This window comes from Ictidomys tridecemlineatus, chromosome 1 (assembly GCF_052094955.1).
Source record: "Ictidomys tridecemlineatus isolate mIctTri1 chromosome 1, mIctTri1.hap1, whole genome shotgun sequence".
Taxonomy (NCBI): Eukaryota; Metazoa; Chordata; class Mammalia; order Rodentia; family Sciuridae; genus Ictidomys; species Ictidomys tridecemlineatus.
Window position 1 is genome coordinate 4,230,584 of NC_135477.1, and position 14,683 is coordinate 4,245,266.

The 14,683-nt window shown below is 50.1% G+C and overlaps 1 protein-coding gene across 3 annotated transcripts in view; it reads right to left on the reverse strand.

The window, feature by feature from the left end:
• Positions 1-5,862, reverse strand: part of Ptpre (protein tyrosine phosphatase receptor type E) — a 129,136-nt gene extending 123,274 nt beyond the window's left edge. For 2 of the 3 annotated variants that reach the window (XM_078024278.1, XM_078024287.1), the window contains exon 1: positions 5,598-5,707. The gene's annotated coding sequence lies outside the window, so the exon portion shown is untranslated. Of the gene's footprint in view, positions 1-5,597 lie in introns of all 3 variants that reach the window. The other variant, XM_078024284.1, reaches the window with a different exon arrangement.
• Positions 5,863-14,683: the final 8,821 nt, after the last annotated feature.

A 14,683-nucleotide genomic window follows, 5' to 3' on the forward strand; every position in this document is an offset into this window, starting at 1 on the left:
AGTGCGCGGAGGAGAGGGAGCCTGGGAGAAGCTGACTGTGCAGGAAGCGCTAACACTGACCCAGAGCTGGTTTCCCGGGCTCCCTGGTATCTGGACAGCGGCAGGAGCATTCTGTACCCAGGACTGACCTTGTCTCCAGGGGGGAAGCCGGAGGCCTTCCCACCTCCAGTTGCCCGTCTTACCCCCGAAACAACCCAGCCCTGGGTGGGGGAGGAGTGCCATCTGTAACAAGTAGCCCTAGGGGGAGTGACATCTGTAACAAGAGCAGGGCCGCCCAGGGGAACCGCCAAACTGACGTTCTGGGTTCTGGTGTCCGCCAAATCCAATGGAGCCTCTGTCCCCTCTCTGTCACCTAGCACCCTCCCCACCACCAACACAGAGAGGGTTGTCACCAGGACTCCAACCCCAGCTCCCCTGAGGACACCCAGTCCTTTCCTTCTCGTAGGAGGATTTCTACCTGTGCCACACTCCCACTGCAAAATAAAAAGCTTTTTCCCACAATGAGAATTTCAAACACACTGTCGGGTGAGGTGGAGGCAGTGTGGGAGGGAGGCCCCAGGGCCAGGCATCAAATCTTGTAGGTGGGTGTCCAGCTTTGAGGCTGGCCTCTTTGAACAGGAGAAGAAAGGAAGGCTGGAGCTCCCGCAGCATCACAGGGAACCACGTGCCGCGCTGTGCCGGGAGGGCACAACCCCACACTCAGCACGCACTTGTGCTGGTGGCTTCAGGGTCAAGGCCAAGGCTGCTGAGAGCAAAGAGCTCTGCAGAGGAGACTGATTAAAGCCCCATTGTAGAGACACAGTGTGAAAACACCAAGTCCTTTTGGAGGGAGAGACAAAATAAAAGGCCTAGCACGAAGGCCATTTAAAACAATACAGTGTAATCAAGCAGCTATGTGACAGGACACACGAAAATCTCAGCTGGACAAGAAAAATGGAACTAATTTTCTCCCCAGTACAAAAATCCGTGACTAACGTCCAGCTGGAAACACCCAGAGAGATTTAAGGACATTGATAACCAAAGATGGTGTCTGCGTTTATGGGACAGAAACCAACTGCATGCCCTGAGCAAAAAGCTGGAGCTCAGGTGGCCCCAAGCCCTTGGTGCAATCCCACTGCCCTGGCCCTTGGTGGGCACTGCCACGCCTCTTCACACACCCTCCACCCAGGCTCATGGTAAGCCACGTGGCAGTCATTTCCTGCTGAAGACTGGAGTCACACTTGGGTGGGGTGGGTGTCTTACCTTGCCCAGAGCCCATGACCACAGACCCCAATCATCCTGGCTCCTTCTGCCCCAGAGGGCTGTTCCCCAGACGCAGGGTGTGCCGCCTCCGATGGAAAGCCAGTCCCTCCCCTGGACTTGCTCCTGTCATCCAGTCGGGTGGGACCACGGCTGGGAGAGCCCCCTGCACTGGGCAGCTCACCTCCTACAAGGAGGCCTTCATCTATTCATTGCTCCACTTCACACTCCACAGTGTGCTCTGAGTCCAGGCACCATGTGACCAGCCATCCATCCTGGGAGCTGGTGACAGTCTTGCACCTGTCCAGGGCTCACAGCCAGCCCCTACTGTTCCAGAGGCTTAGCTTCAGTATTGCCAGAACCCAGAAACGGGTCCAAACAAGTGTTCTCATCAATTATCCTTTTTTTTTTTTTTTTTAACCTAATAGACACTGACATCAAAACAACTGCCCAAAACATGTTGGGCTTTTAGTCAATAACCAAAGACCCATTTTTTTCTTTAAAGTTTTCCTGCTCCCATGGGGTTTATCTTTTTCTCTGGGAGAAAGACCTCTTCAGCCCTTTTATTCCTTGACATGAGACACAGTAATAGACCAGATTAAATTCTTTCTCAACTGTATTTGAAAGGGACTTTAAAACAAATGTCCATCCTTTAAAAATACTTTATTGGGTCCCTATTTCCCTGGGAATCAATATAAAAGGATATGTTTATTTGTTTTTCTGGAATATATTGTTAAGAGATTTTATTTCATAAGCTTCATCAACCCTTTGAAGTATTTATATAGTTGAAAGAAAGACATGAGGCCTAGGATCTGGCAGGGAGCCGGCCGCAGCAAGAGTTCAAAGGCTGTGAACCACATCAAAACTCCCCAGTGGGACACCTGGACGGGCAGACCTTGATGGGTAAGATGTGGGGAGCAGCAGGCAGAATCGAGAGAAGAAAAGGAGGCTGGCTTGGTAATCCCCAAACTAGGGATCTCCCAGCCCACATCCGGCAGCAGCACCCCCTGTCACACACCTGCATCTGCTGAGAATCAGCAACATGTCACCCATCCCTATTGCCCTGGGTGTGGCTGATCTAAAATCCCAACATCTAGAATACTGATTATCCCCCATGCTTCTTTCGTGGGGAAAACAAACAAACAAACTGCAAATGACAAAATAATGAGAAGTTAACCCTCCAAAACAGATCTTTGATATATCTGGGGTCTGTCCCTGAAATTCACAGCATGCTAACCACACCCACCAGCCTGCTCTCACTCTTGTAGAGCTGGCATCCAGAGCAGAGAGAAACAAGGAACAGGGCGGGCGGCTCCAACCTTGGATCCATCAGCACATTGTCGGTACCCTTTCTGGGCCAATGGCAGGCAGGGTGAAATGTGGTCACTGCCCTAGAGCTGGGAGAGGCTCAGGGGTGGCCTGGAGAAGCCCTCTCCACTGAGGTCAGAACAGCCAGCTCTGAGGGGCCGTCCACGGCTGAGTGCTGAAGGCTCAGGTCTGGACTCTGCTCTTAAGTTGGTTCCATACGCCTTTTCCTGCATCATGCTGCTTGTTAGAGTTGTCGGTTTGGTTCACTTTTGCACTACCTCCCACCCATCCCAGTTTAATTCAGGTCACAAGCTCAGCTTAATGAGCACTGCGAGTTGCATTTCTGCCTCGTGGATCACTAACACTGGTGTTGACAGTGCAGGTTGAAGAATGGATTCATTCACAGAGCACCGGTAAGTGATAGCATTATGAGATGAAATACTTAATTGTGCAAACTTCACATAATAGTTCAGATTATCATGCAAAAGATAAAATTATCTAACACATCACATCGTATTGATTTGGATGTATATGGCTGGCATATAGGTCCAAATCAAATTGGATGGCATACAAAAGGCAGGATCTATCTATTAATATGGATTTGGGCTTTGTTCATTTATCCATTTAAAACTCACTGGTTTTTAACCTGTGCATTGCCCAGTGTCAAGTGTTTTGGGGACCAATAACTGCAATTTACTGGGTGATGGCTGCAGGCCTTGTCCTTTCATGTACCACTGTTCCTCTTACAACAGCCTTCCAGAGCAGGGATGAACAGTCCCACTATGGAGAAGACAACAGTGGGGTGTGAATGTTGAGTCACTTAGCCAAGGTCATGGCAGAGCCAGGACTTGAATTCATGCCTGAACCCAAAGTGCAAGCTTGGAGACACACCCTCCATGACTGCTGTTGACGAACTGTTGGGACAAGCCACCAAGCAATCAAAATAGGGTCCAGTAAGTACTTTAGGATAGGCACAAATATCTTTCTGTGGAAACAAGAGGAAGAGGGATCACTCTTGGAGGGACCAGGAAGGCTTTATAGAGACTGAGACATTTGAGGTGGGCCTTGAGTATGGGTCCGAGTTCTTATATGAGAAAAAGGGAGCGCAGGAGCTCTCAGAGCAGGAGGCTGAGCAGCCTTGTCTCCTGGGATCCGGAAAGTAGGGGGCTTCAGACAGGGACGAGAAACACATTTTCCCAATGGAAATGATGCCTTCACCTCTGCCATCACTCCTGCAGCTGCTGCAGCCCCTCGCAGGAGGGTCACCCCTAGGACTCAGAGCTCGGGACCTTCTCCAGGCTTCCCTGGATGTGGAGCTGCTGAACCCGGTGCATACTTGCCAGGTGTTCCTCCACAGAGGGAGAGGAAGGTTCTGCACCTGGCCGTACTGACCACACTCCCTTTGAGCCTACTCTCACTTTGTCCCTGTTTGCCTCTCTGGGCAACATCACACACAGCAACCCCTCATTCACCTGCCACACCTGATTTGGCCAGGGATGAGGGGGACTCTATTATCAAATCTAAGACCATTTAGACCCTTCCAACCACCAACTAGCAAATACCTGGTCTTTTTCGATCAAGTCCAGGTCTAGCTGTGTGCACACATGGGAAGTCTGTTGGGTGGGGTGGGACAGTGCAGATTCTCGGGCATCATCCTAACCAGCAAAGATCTGGGCCCTGAAATTGGTCAGGAACAAGCAAGGGCTGGGTGCTGCTTCAGACCTTCTGACTGGCAGCACACTCCCCACTCCTTGGTACTGCTCTATGCTACCACCTGGCCTTCTGCTCCCCACAAGCTTAGAGCCTGTACTCAGAAGCCCAGCCCCCGCCCTATTCATGCTCCCAGCTCTGCTGATTGGCAGAGGCTGAGTGGCCCTGGTGTTCAGAGCCTGCATCGCCACCTACACCGACCCTTTCATGCTTTTTGCTGAGTCCCCAGTTTTGGAAAGACAGCCCCTCCCACACACAAATATAGTTTAAATGGCATTGGTCTATATTTTGCAAGAGAACTTCATTCACCCCTGCAAAACCTTCCAGGTACCCTGGGTCAAGGGCACCTGGGTCAAGGGCAGAGCTGATTGGACAGACACAATAATTTCTAGAAACATGATCCTTCTTTGCCAATTTTCCTTCAACTCAGCCACACACTCTTGACTACAACACAAGCTTGGGGCCATATTCTTTCCCTGAGTTTCTTGGATGGAAGCTCTGATAGAGAGGTCCTAAGTCAAGACAAAGCAGTGTGCAATTCTGCAGGTGTCACTGTCTAACCTTTCTAGAAGGATTTATCATGCCTGGAAGGAATTTAGGTCAGGTCTGACCAGGTCTCTGGTCTTGGCTCTGCCCCACCATCCTGTGGGTTGCCCAGCCTTCCCCAGATGGTCTCCAGGATCACTGTGGGATTGGCATCACTGACCCCTGGCTCTAGGAGCTCTGTCAGGTCACCCATGGACATTGCAAACACTGGTGGTCCGGCCTTGACCACCTGCCAGGGTCTCCCACCGGGTCTCTGAGCCCCCGCCCCCTTCACCCTACTCTGCCCCCTACCAGCCCAGCCCCTGGGAAGCATCCTTTCAGCGCCCCCAGCCCCGCCCGGACTTGTGGCAACTCAGTCACTTTCTGGAAAGGCTCCAATCTCAACCCTGTGCGCGCAGCCCTCAGCACACCCGCTGGCACCCCTCTTATGTCGACTGCGTTCACACGCGTCGCCCTGTCACAGTTCCCCTCGCGCTGTCGCCACCCTCAGACTCACACGCTCTGCTTCAGTTTACCGAGAGGGAGCGCGAGAGCTGCCGATGTGATCGCCAAGTTGGGCTGGGGACTCTGGGGGAGGGGACGCGTCGCCAGCCGGTGGCCGGGGTCGCTTGGTCCCCAGCCGCCAGCACCGGGCGCGCTTCGAGGGCGGCAGGGACCCGGCTCGGACCCAGCACCCCGGCGCGCACGGTCTCCCGCGGCGGCTCCCGGGCGGCGTCCCCGGCCTGCTCGGGCGGCCCGGGGCACACGCCACCGCAGGGGCGCACGGCCACTCGCACGCACCTCGCGCCGCTCACCTCGGGGGGGCCGGTGCTGTCGCGCCGATCGCGCCGCCGCCGCGGCTCCGCATCTCCCGGGCGTCCGCCCGCCGCCCTCCGGGGCGCCCCGCTGTCCCCGCCGGGCGCAAAGGAGGGTCGTGGGGAAGCGTGCAGGCTGCGGGGTCCTGGAGCCGCTCCCGACGCCTCCTGTCGCCCGCCACCCGCAGCCGAGCAGGAAATTTGTCCGGCCGGGTCCCGCCGCCTCCTCGGCTCCTCGGGCTGCGCTCCGCGGCGGGGGCGGGGGCCCTGGCGCTGCGAGGAGCGGGGGCGACGCCTGGTGCCCGGCGCGAGGAGCGCACCCGGCGGCCGCCGTTCCGGGGCTGCGGCCCCGCCCGCCAGGCAGGGCCCGGGCCATGGAAGCACCCAGGCTCCCAGGACATCCGCCTGCTCAGGCTGGTGCCCCTCAGGGAGCCCCTGGCCCTGCCACTCTAACCCGACCCAGGGGCATATGCGGATAAGACAGGGTGTGACAGGAACTCATATCAGCGGGAAAGGAAAATCAAGGACCTTCCTGTCCAGCCTAAGCCCTGGGCACCAGGAAGTGGCCTTATGGCTGGTTCAGGGCTCCCGGTAACATTCCTGGTTGGGAGAAGTGAGCAGAGACGTGGGCATGGCACCCTCCTTCTTGAAGAGCCAGTGAGGGTTCCCTTGTGTGGTAGGAGAGGGCTTGAGGGTCACTAAGGCAATTTTTGCAAAATTGAACACCAAGAAGAGCAACACAGAAAAGGTCTGCGCCTGCTGTTTCCAGGGATTTTGTTCCTGGTGATTTCATTTAGGTTTTTTAGAGAGATTTCAGAGAAAAGAAAATTCCATCAGAGGGGCAGAAAGGATACCAAAGCCATGTGCCCATCTCTGTTGTGAACCTCTGTGTCTTGCCCTCCAGGTTGGGCCCAGGCCTGGCCTTCAGGAGGGATGCTGTTATCTGTGATAGGGACCTCGCTCCTTAGGGTTGTGGATGAGAAAACGCATGAGGGGATGGTGAGAAAGTGGCATTTAGAGGTGTTTTGTACCCCACCCAGCGTCAATAGCCAGTAGGTAACTCTTGGGACAATTGGGGTCTATTCAGACATAGCTGCAAACCCAAATATGGGCACCTGCTGGTCAGCACCTCCACATTTGATCTGCCCAGAATGTGACTCCCCTTGTATAAAGTGCAAACAGCTGTGAAGCCAGTGGAGAACCTGAGCTCAGCCTGCCTTCCCTGCCCAGTGCACACCTGTCCTGGAGGCCTGTCAAGCGCTGTAACACCAGCCAAGTGGAGGTAACTCAGAAAAGCCCAGCTTCAGGGACCTTCCTCCCGGCTCAGCTGCTCCAGGCTCTCCTGCCATCTCAGACCTAACTTGCTCTTCCTCTTTAGTGACACCTACTCGACCTTCCTCTCCATGGTTGCCTTGGATCCATCTCCAAGTTACTTGTCCCCTCTCTCTCCTCACTGCCTTCGCCTCTCCTATAACTGCAGTGCTCCCACAACATCGGACCCATGATTGAAAGTCTCATTCAGAATAAAAGCTGACTGCAGGGAGGCGCTGCCTGGACTACCCCTGCTCCAGCCACGCTCCTTTCCTACCCAAGCCCGCTTCTTCTTGCCTGGGGCCTCTTCCCTTCTCGGCACCCTCTTACCAGTTGCTCTCTGAAGATGGCCACACCCCTTCTATCTACCTCAGTCCTTATCATAATCTGGGGTTATTTTTAGGTTTATCTGCTCATTCTTTCTTCCCTGTCCCCGAGGCTGAAGGCTGCAGCAGCCGGGGCTGTGCCTGTCTCCATCCTCTACCCACCTTGGCTCTTCACACACCCCACAGCCTGGAAGAGCTCAGGGAGTGTATGTGGGCTGGGAGAGCAGAGGGAGCCTCAGTAGGCCACCTTGTCACCCCACCCCTCCCAAGCCTGTTCTCCAGGAACAGCCCAGGTTGGGTGGGGCCAAGTGGCCCAGTGACATCATCCAGCTCTGAATTTTCCTGCTGCTACAGTTGCTGCAGAGCCAGGCTTACGTACAAGAAGGCAATAATTTCAAAGCCTGATAAGCACAGTTATGCTTGTTAACACTGCAGGGCTGGGGAGGCTGAGACTGTGATCCAGGGAGAGCGAAGTGTGCTGCCTTCCTGAGACATCTGCCGTTGGAGTGAACAGCCTTGGGAGCAGGAGGAGGAGGCAGATGGCTCTTCTCTTCTGGTAATAGCCTCCCTGTTGGACCCCAAAGAAACTTCTAGGAATGAAGCAATGTTCCTTAATGTCTCTAATGTCAACAGACATCGTGACATGCAGATGTGCACAGAGACTTAGGGTCTTATGGGTCCTGGAATGGAAGCCCTTGGACTCTTCTTGGCCATCTTCATTTCTCTTTGCCTCAAGGTCCTTGCTGCTTCAAAGTCAATTCCCCCAGGCCCATCCTCGGCACCAAGGCCTCTTGCCATCCAGAACACCTAGTCACCTACACAGCCCTCTCCAGCCCATGGCTTCTGCCTGTCAGAGCCCACCTGGGGCTTTCCTGATGCAGTTCCCATGTCCCCCCCCCCTCCCCGACTCCTTCCCACACCCAGCTGTCCTCCCTGTTAGATACCACCCCAGGTGGCTGTGGCTGTCACATCACCGGGAGGTACACCTTTTCCTCCACTGGACTGAGGACTGGGTCCTTGGATTTCTCTGCAGTGACTTGACAGTATTCATTGAGCTTCAAGGGCTCAGCTGGAATTCCAGGGTTGAGGCCAGAAGTGCTGTCTAGAAGTGGTGAGCAGGAGAGTCAGAGGCAATATGTGTGAATCCGAGAAGGATTTGCTCTTAAACAGTGTACAGAAAGCAACAAAACATTCACCATTTTAGGAGGAAAAAATCAGGTGTTGGTGATTGGCTGCAGGACAGGGTGAGCAAGGACACTCTGAGGCAGGATTTCTTTTGGGACCTGTCCCCACAGAGGTGGCAGTCAGGATGGTTATTTTGATCCTTGGAATGTACCAGAATGAATCCAACAGATCCAAAACTTTCAATTTTTATATAACTCCAATATTGTTTCCTCCTTGCCTCTGTTTCCAAGTTATGCACACATACTGACAACTGTTGCCCACTGAAATTGGGAGGACAGGCCCTTTGCCATAAGATTTTTTTACTTTTCCAAAGAAAGAATGGTTGCGCCCTACTGTGGGTCCCCACAATATTTTAATTTTTTTTTTGTCTCAGATTACTTTTCATTAAGGAATACAGCAATGAACAAAGACAAGTCCACAAACTGGTGACGTGGATACCCTACAAAACATGGACACTTCCATTACTCTGGAAAGTTCCCTCGTATCTAGAAAATCCTCCCATTCCCACTCAACACAGCCATTGTTCTGATGTGTGTCACCACAGGTTATTTCCCCTGACCCAGATTGTCACAGAAGTGTAGCATGTAGTATGTTTTTTCTTGTTTCTTTCATCTTTTGTGGGATCCATCCTTTGTTGTTATATTGGTAGTTCATGTAATACATCTTTTTCCTTTAATTGCTCTTAAAATTTTCTCCCTATTGCTTTCTTTCTTATAATTTTTACTGAAATATGTCTTGGTGCAGTTTTCTTTGTGTGTATTCTACTTGGGTTTACTTGGGTTTCTTGATTTAAATTGCAGTTTTCCTCAGATCTAAAGATTTTTCTGCCATGATCTCCTCAACACTGTTCCCCTGCCCCTCTGCCACCACTGGGCTCTAGCTGCAGGGGCAGGGCTCCTAACACTCCTCAGAGGTCACTGAGGCTTTTGAAAATGGTAGCCTTTTCACCTCTGTGCTTGTTAGTTTGTAGAGTTGCTGTTGCTGTGTATTTGAAGTCACTGATCTTTCCTTCTGCAGAGCTTAACCTTCTTCTGTTCAGTCCATCCAGTGAATTTTTCATCTCAGATATTCTATTTTTAGGTTGTAGATTTTTATTTAATTTTTGTTTCCCTGCAGAGGTTTTCCATGTTTATTCTTATATCACCTTTTCCTTTAAATCCTCAAATGGGCTTATAGCAACACCTCTGATTGCTCATTTTAGCATCTGTGTCATCTTTGCGTGTGTGTCTACTAAATTTTTGTTTTGTTTTGCAGGGGGGAAGCCCTGGTTATTTTTTTGCTTCTTTGCATCTCTCTCTCTCTCTCTCTCTCTCTCTCTCTCTCTCTCTCTCTCTCTCTCATTGTGTGCAATTTCTTGTGGTTTGCTGAATGTAACATTCTTGAGTCTAGACCAGTTTCAATTTCTGTTAGGATGTCCGTAGAAACTGTCACTTGAGGACCCGACATAGCCCCAGTCTCAAGGCACAGTCTCTCTGAGGTCTGGGCTGAATGCCGGAAGTGTTCAGCAGGCCTTTCCACTCTGGCTGATTGGAACTTCCATGGCTCCCAGTGCACTTCGGCCTCTGGAATCTCCAGGAAGCTCAGGGGCCTCAGCAGATGCTCTCCGGCCGGCCTGCGTCTGGTTCTGCTAATGTACAGCCTGGTGTTAGAAGGAAGACTCCAGGGGCTTAGGCAACTTCTTGAGCCCCTGTGTGCAGCTACATTCTGCTGTGGTGTCCTGCCTCGCACATTCTAATCCGCAGTAGCCACACGGCTCCCTCTCAGACCGTCCACTCAGAAACAAAGTGCTCCTGTGTGGAGCTCCTCTGTGCTGCGTTTAGGGAGTGTCCCCAGGCAGAAAGCTAGGCTGAGTGTGACTTCACTCCATGTGTTTTCTTCCAGAGATAGATAGATAGATAAATGACAGAAGGATCAGTTGTATATCCACTCTTCTGTCATGGTTGCAACTGGATTTTAAATATGTATTTCACTGTTCTATGATTATCTGTGTGTGTTCCTTCCCCAGGGAAATGGCTGAGTCCAGCCATTTTTGCACCTTTGACACCTAACAATCCCCTTAAATTGTGCAGAGTAAATTATTTTTGAATGACTGAATTAATATTATATTTTTCATTTATAAAGTAGTAATTTAAATTTTATGTTACACTTGTTTAGAATTGCAATTATTTTATATAGTAAATGTATATGGTTATGTTATTTAAATGGCAGGTAACATTATATATATGTATATATAATACAAGATATATATGATTAAAGTGTATCCACACACACACACACACACACAAATCTTGTTAAGTTGGGAACACATACACATGGCTTAAAAAGCAGAAGTTTTAAAAAGTGAAGCAGTGAAAACTTAAGTCTCACTTGCTTCCTTATTTCCCAGACAACCAGTTCTGCTCTCCTGAGACAATGTTCCTCCAGTTCCTCCCCACCCCTCCTGGAAGGATCCTAGGAATTCACAAATATAAATACATTTGCATTTCCTGCTGCCCACGTTGTGGTATACTGATATTTCCCTCTACTTAAACTTACACAGGGACACTGGAGCTCTGCAGTCTGTGTGTGGATGCCCTGAATCTATGTCTGCTTCCATGGCAGACCACTGAGGCTCTCCCAGTTGCTTTCTAACACAAAATGCTATGAGGAGTCGCCTTGTTTGCTGCCATTTCACCCACACAAGCCTGTAAGCAGAAGCAGAATTCCAGCCCTGGGGCAGATTGGAAGTGCCTACCCACGCCATGCCTACCCACGCTGAGGGCAGATCCTTGCCCCCTGGGCCTCTCAGGCTCGCCTGCTGGCTGGCTTCTGGAAACACCCTCAGACACACCCCAGTAATGTTTGGCAGGTTCCTGAGTACCTCTTAATCCTGTCAAGGGGATCCTTAAGCTAACCACCACAGCAATCTGGGCAGTGGCATTCAAATGCCTGCATTGCTCGGCTGCTCTTATAACCAGGCCACCAGAGAGCAAAGGGAAGGCTGGCCTCAGACGCTCACACTCATCCATGACAGTCCATGTGAAAAGGCCGTAAAGCAGCCAGAGCAACGTGCAGCAGCCACATGTCACCAGAGAATAAAGGCTGACTTCCTCGTCTGGCTGTGATGGAGGAACCGGGTCCCGAGTCACCTCCCAGTCTTGAAAATTCAGTAAGATGGAAGAAAGAAAACAGAATGGTGTCCAGGCATTGGCCATCGGGTGGTGCAGGGCTGAGAGAGAGGAAGGAAGTGAAGGAGGCGAGCTGCCAGGAGGGGTTCCAGGCTGCTGTGCAGGGGGGAAGCAAGACAGGCGTGGTGGGCTCTGGAGTGGAGAGGAAGAGACCAGCTGGGAGGAGGCCAAAGTGGCCAGCACAGGTGGTGAGTCCTGGGAGAGCAGAGCCGCAGCGGGAGGCTCCTGGGAGCAGGGAGGAGGAGCTCGTCTAGCGATCCAGCTGGGGCGTCTGCAGAGTGATGAGTCTCAAAACGAGTGCCGCTTCACTTCGTTATATGTGCAGAAATCAACTTGAAGCAGGCCTCGCTTTAAATATAAGAGCAAAACTATAAAACTTCTAGAAAAAAAAACCACAGAAAAACATCTTTGCCATCTTGGGTTAGGTAAAGATTTCTTAAATATGACGTTTAAAGCATAACCCACACAATGAAAAGATTGGTAAATTAGACTCCTCCAAAGTCTTAAAATTGTGTTCTTCAAAAGCTGTTAAAGGACGATTTTTAGAAGATTTTATATAAAAACCGACAGGACCTGGAAATAGCCATCTTGGGAGGAAAATTTCTGGTCTTTAAATACTTTGATTATTAATGCAAAAAATTAAGGAAATTAAATATTTATTCCAGAAAATTAGAAAAGGAGGAACAAAATGAAGGACAGTAATAGAATAGCAGTAAAACCAAAATGTAATATTAAAAACCAGCAATCCAGAAGATGAAACAGACGTGCAGATAGGAACCGAGAGCACAGCAGAGACAGCCAGCTCAGTACCTTCCTGAGTTCTCAGTTCCACCCTTGCCCTGGGTTCTGGCCCTGATCAAATATACCATTGTGTTCTTAGCCAAATTTGCATTAATTTTTTTAATATATTTTTTTTTTAAAGAGAGAGTGAGAGAGGGAGAGACAGAGAGAATTTTAATATTTATTTTTTAGTTCTCGGCGGACACAACATCTTTGTTTGTATGTGGTGCTGAGGATCGAACCCGGGCGGCATGCATGCCAGGCAAGCGCGCTACCGCTTGAGCCACATCCCCAGCCCTGCATTAATTTTTAATATGTAAATAACCTTAATGATTTCGGCTTTTTAGTAAGTGAAAAGTGTAAGGCTGAAATATTTGATGACATAGACATATTAGACTTGAGTCAGTGTAAAGGTCTATGAATTCTCAAATACATGGCACGATTGAAATACAAAGAAAGGAGTATATATAAATATGTATGTACATATGAAGATATATACATGTGCGATACACAAAACTGACAAAGGTTTACCACAAAATTTTATAAATAGAAAGAAACACCTCTGCATAGTAAATAAACCAACACTATAAACAGAAAAAGTGTGGCAATAAATAAATACACTTGGAAATAAACACATTAAGATATGTTAGCTGCCCGTGATTTAGAGAACCTTACACATCAAGCTAGTCCTTGTCGCTTGGCTTCTGAAAGAGTAAAGGCTTGGGTGGTGCTTGGTGGCAGGGAGCCTGGAACATGAGGACTCCAGCGCAAAGTGCCGTTGGCCAGGCTTGAAACTAGATCTGACTTTCTTCTGTGCGTGCAGCGTGGACCTGGAGATTCTCCTGAGAACTATCCAGGGAAACACTTGTACATTGTCACTAGCTTGAAGAAGTAAGGGGTGTGGTGCCATCATGGGCAGAGCAGTGAGGAGTGGAGACCTACCAGCAGTCCCAGAAGGACTGTGTGGGAGCCGTGAGATGGCACCTGGCTGTGGACACAGAGGAGCTGCTGGCAGCTGGCTGAGGTTCTTTAAGGCAGATTATGAACTAGAACATGCAGTAGGACTCAACTTCAGTATAAATGTGTGTGTGGACGTAAAGACGTGGATGTGAAAGCCATGCCCAGCTGCGGGTAGGACAACTCTCCTGGGGTAAATCACTTGTTCTTTTTAAAAATTCTTGTCAGTCAGTCCTGTTGGAAATCCTTCTCGTAATGAGCATAGATAGTTTTTGTATTGTGATACCAAATTATTTTTATGCTGGTAGGAGGGCTAGAAGGAAGAAACTTGAAATTCCACTTTACTTCTTAAAACTGTAGTCAAAACAAGTAAAATTCAATGGAAAAAGAAAAAAACAGTTTTCTCCAAACTATGCAACGCTGTGAGGATGTAGCAGTGAAGTGGGCACCCTCGCTGTGTCGGGGAGGGGTGGGCAAATCGGTGCTTTCTCTAACAAGCAGCAAGCAACAGCTTCAGTCCAAATTCATGTATTTTAACTCACTTCCAGAAAACTAGCTAGGAGATAATTAGAGACGTGGACAAAAATTTATGCCTAGAATCTTCCTGCACTATTCTTTTTCAGTCAAATCGAAACAACATAAATGTCCACAATAGTGGAGTATATGTGTACCTAGCTCCAATAGTGCATTCAACCCATGTGTGCTGTGTCTCCTGGTGCTGCTCTTTGGGAGAGCCTGGGGTTCAGTGGTGTGCAGTGTACACGTGCCCACCTCCTACAGCAGTGTCCACCCTCACAGGAAAGACAGTGACCTCCCTCCACATGGGGCTGTCCAAGAAAAGTGCAGGATGCCGAGGTGCACAGATGATATTGCTGTACAACGACAGAAAGCCATGGGAAGATAAATGAGAAATATGCTGTGAACTTCTTTTTACCACCTCGAGAAATGGTGTGGGAGTTCCTCTGAGGGCCAGAAGTGACCTTTTAGAGACTATTAACCACTCAGCAGAGAGGACACGAGGGAAAAGCCCTGAGCGAGAGTGTTCTGAGCCGCCTGCACCAGAACACTAAAGCAAAGCCTCTCCAGTTATCACTTAAATAGCATGCAGACACCATCGAGTTTGGAAGAGGAAATCGGAAAGACACACCTCCCTGAGAAGGTGTAAAGGTAAGGAGGTGTGACCCCTCAGGACCTTTGACAAAGTCCTACCTAACCTCCTTAGGGTCCCTCTTGGGAGCAGTGGTAGGGAGAGATCACTCCCCCGTGAGCACTTCTCGAAGGAGTGGGGCTTTATGCTGGTGGCTGCTGGAGTCCCCAGCACTTTAGGGGTGAAGTGTTGTCTCATTACTTAGGAATTGCA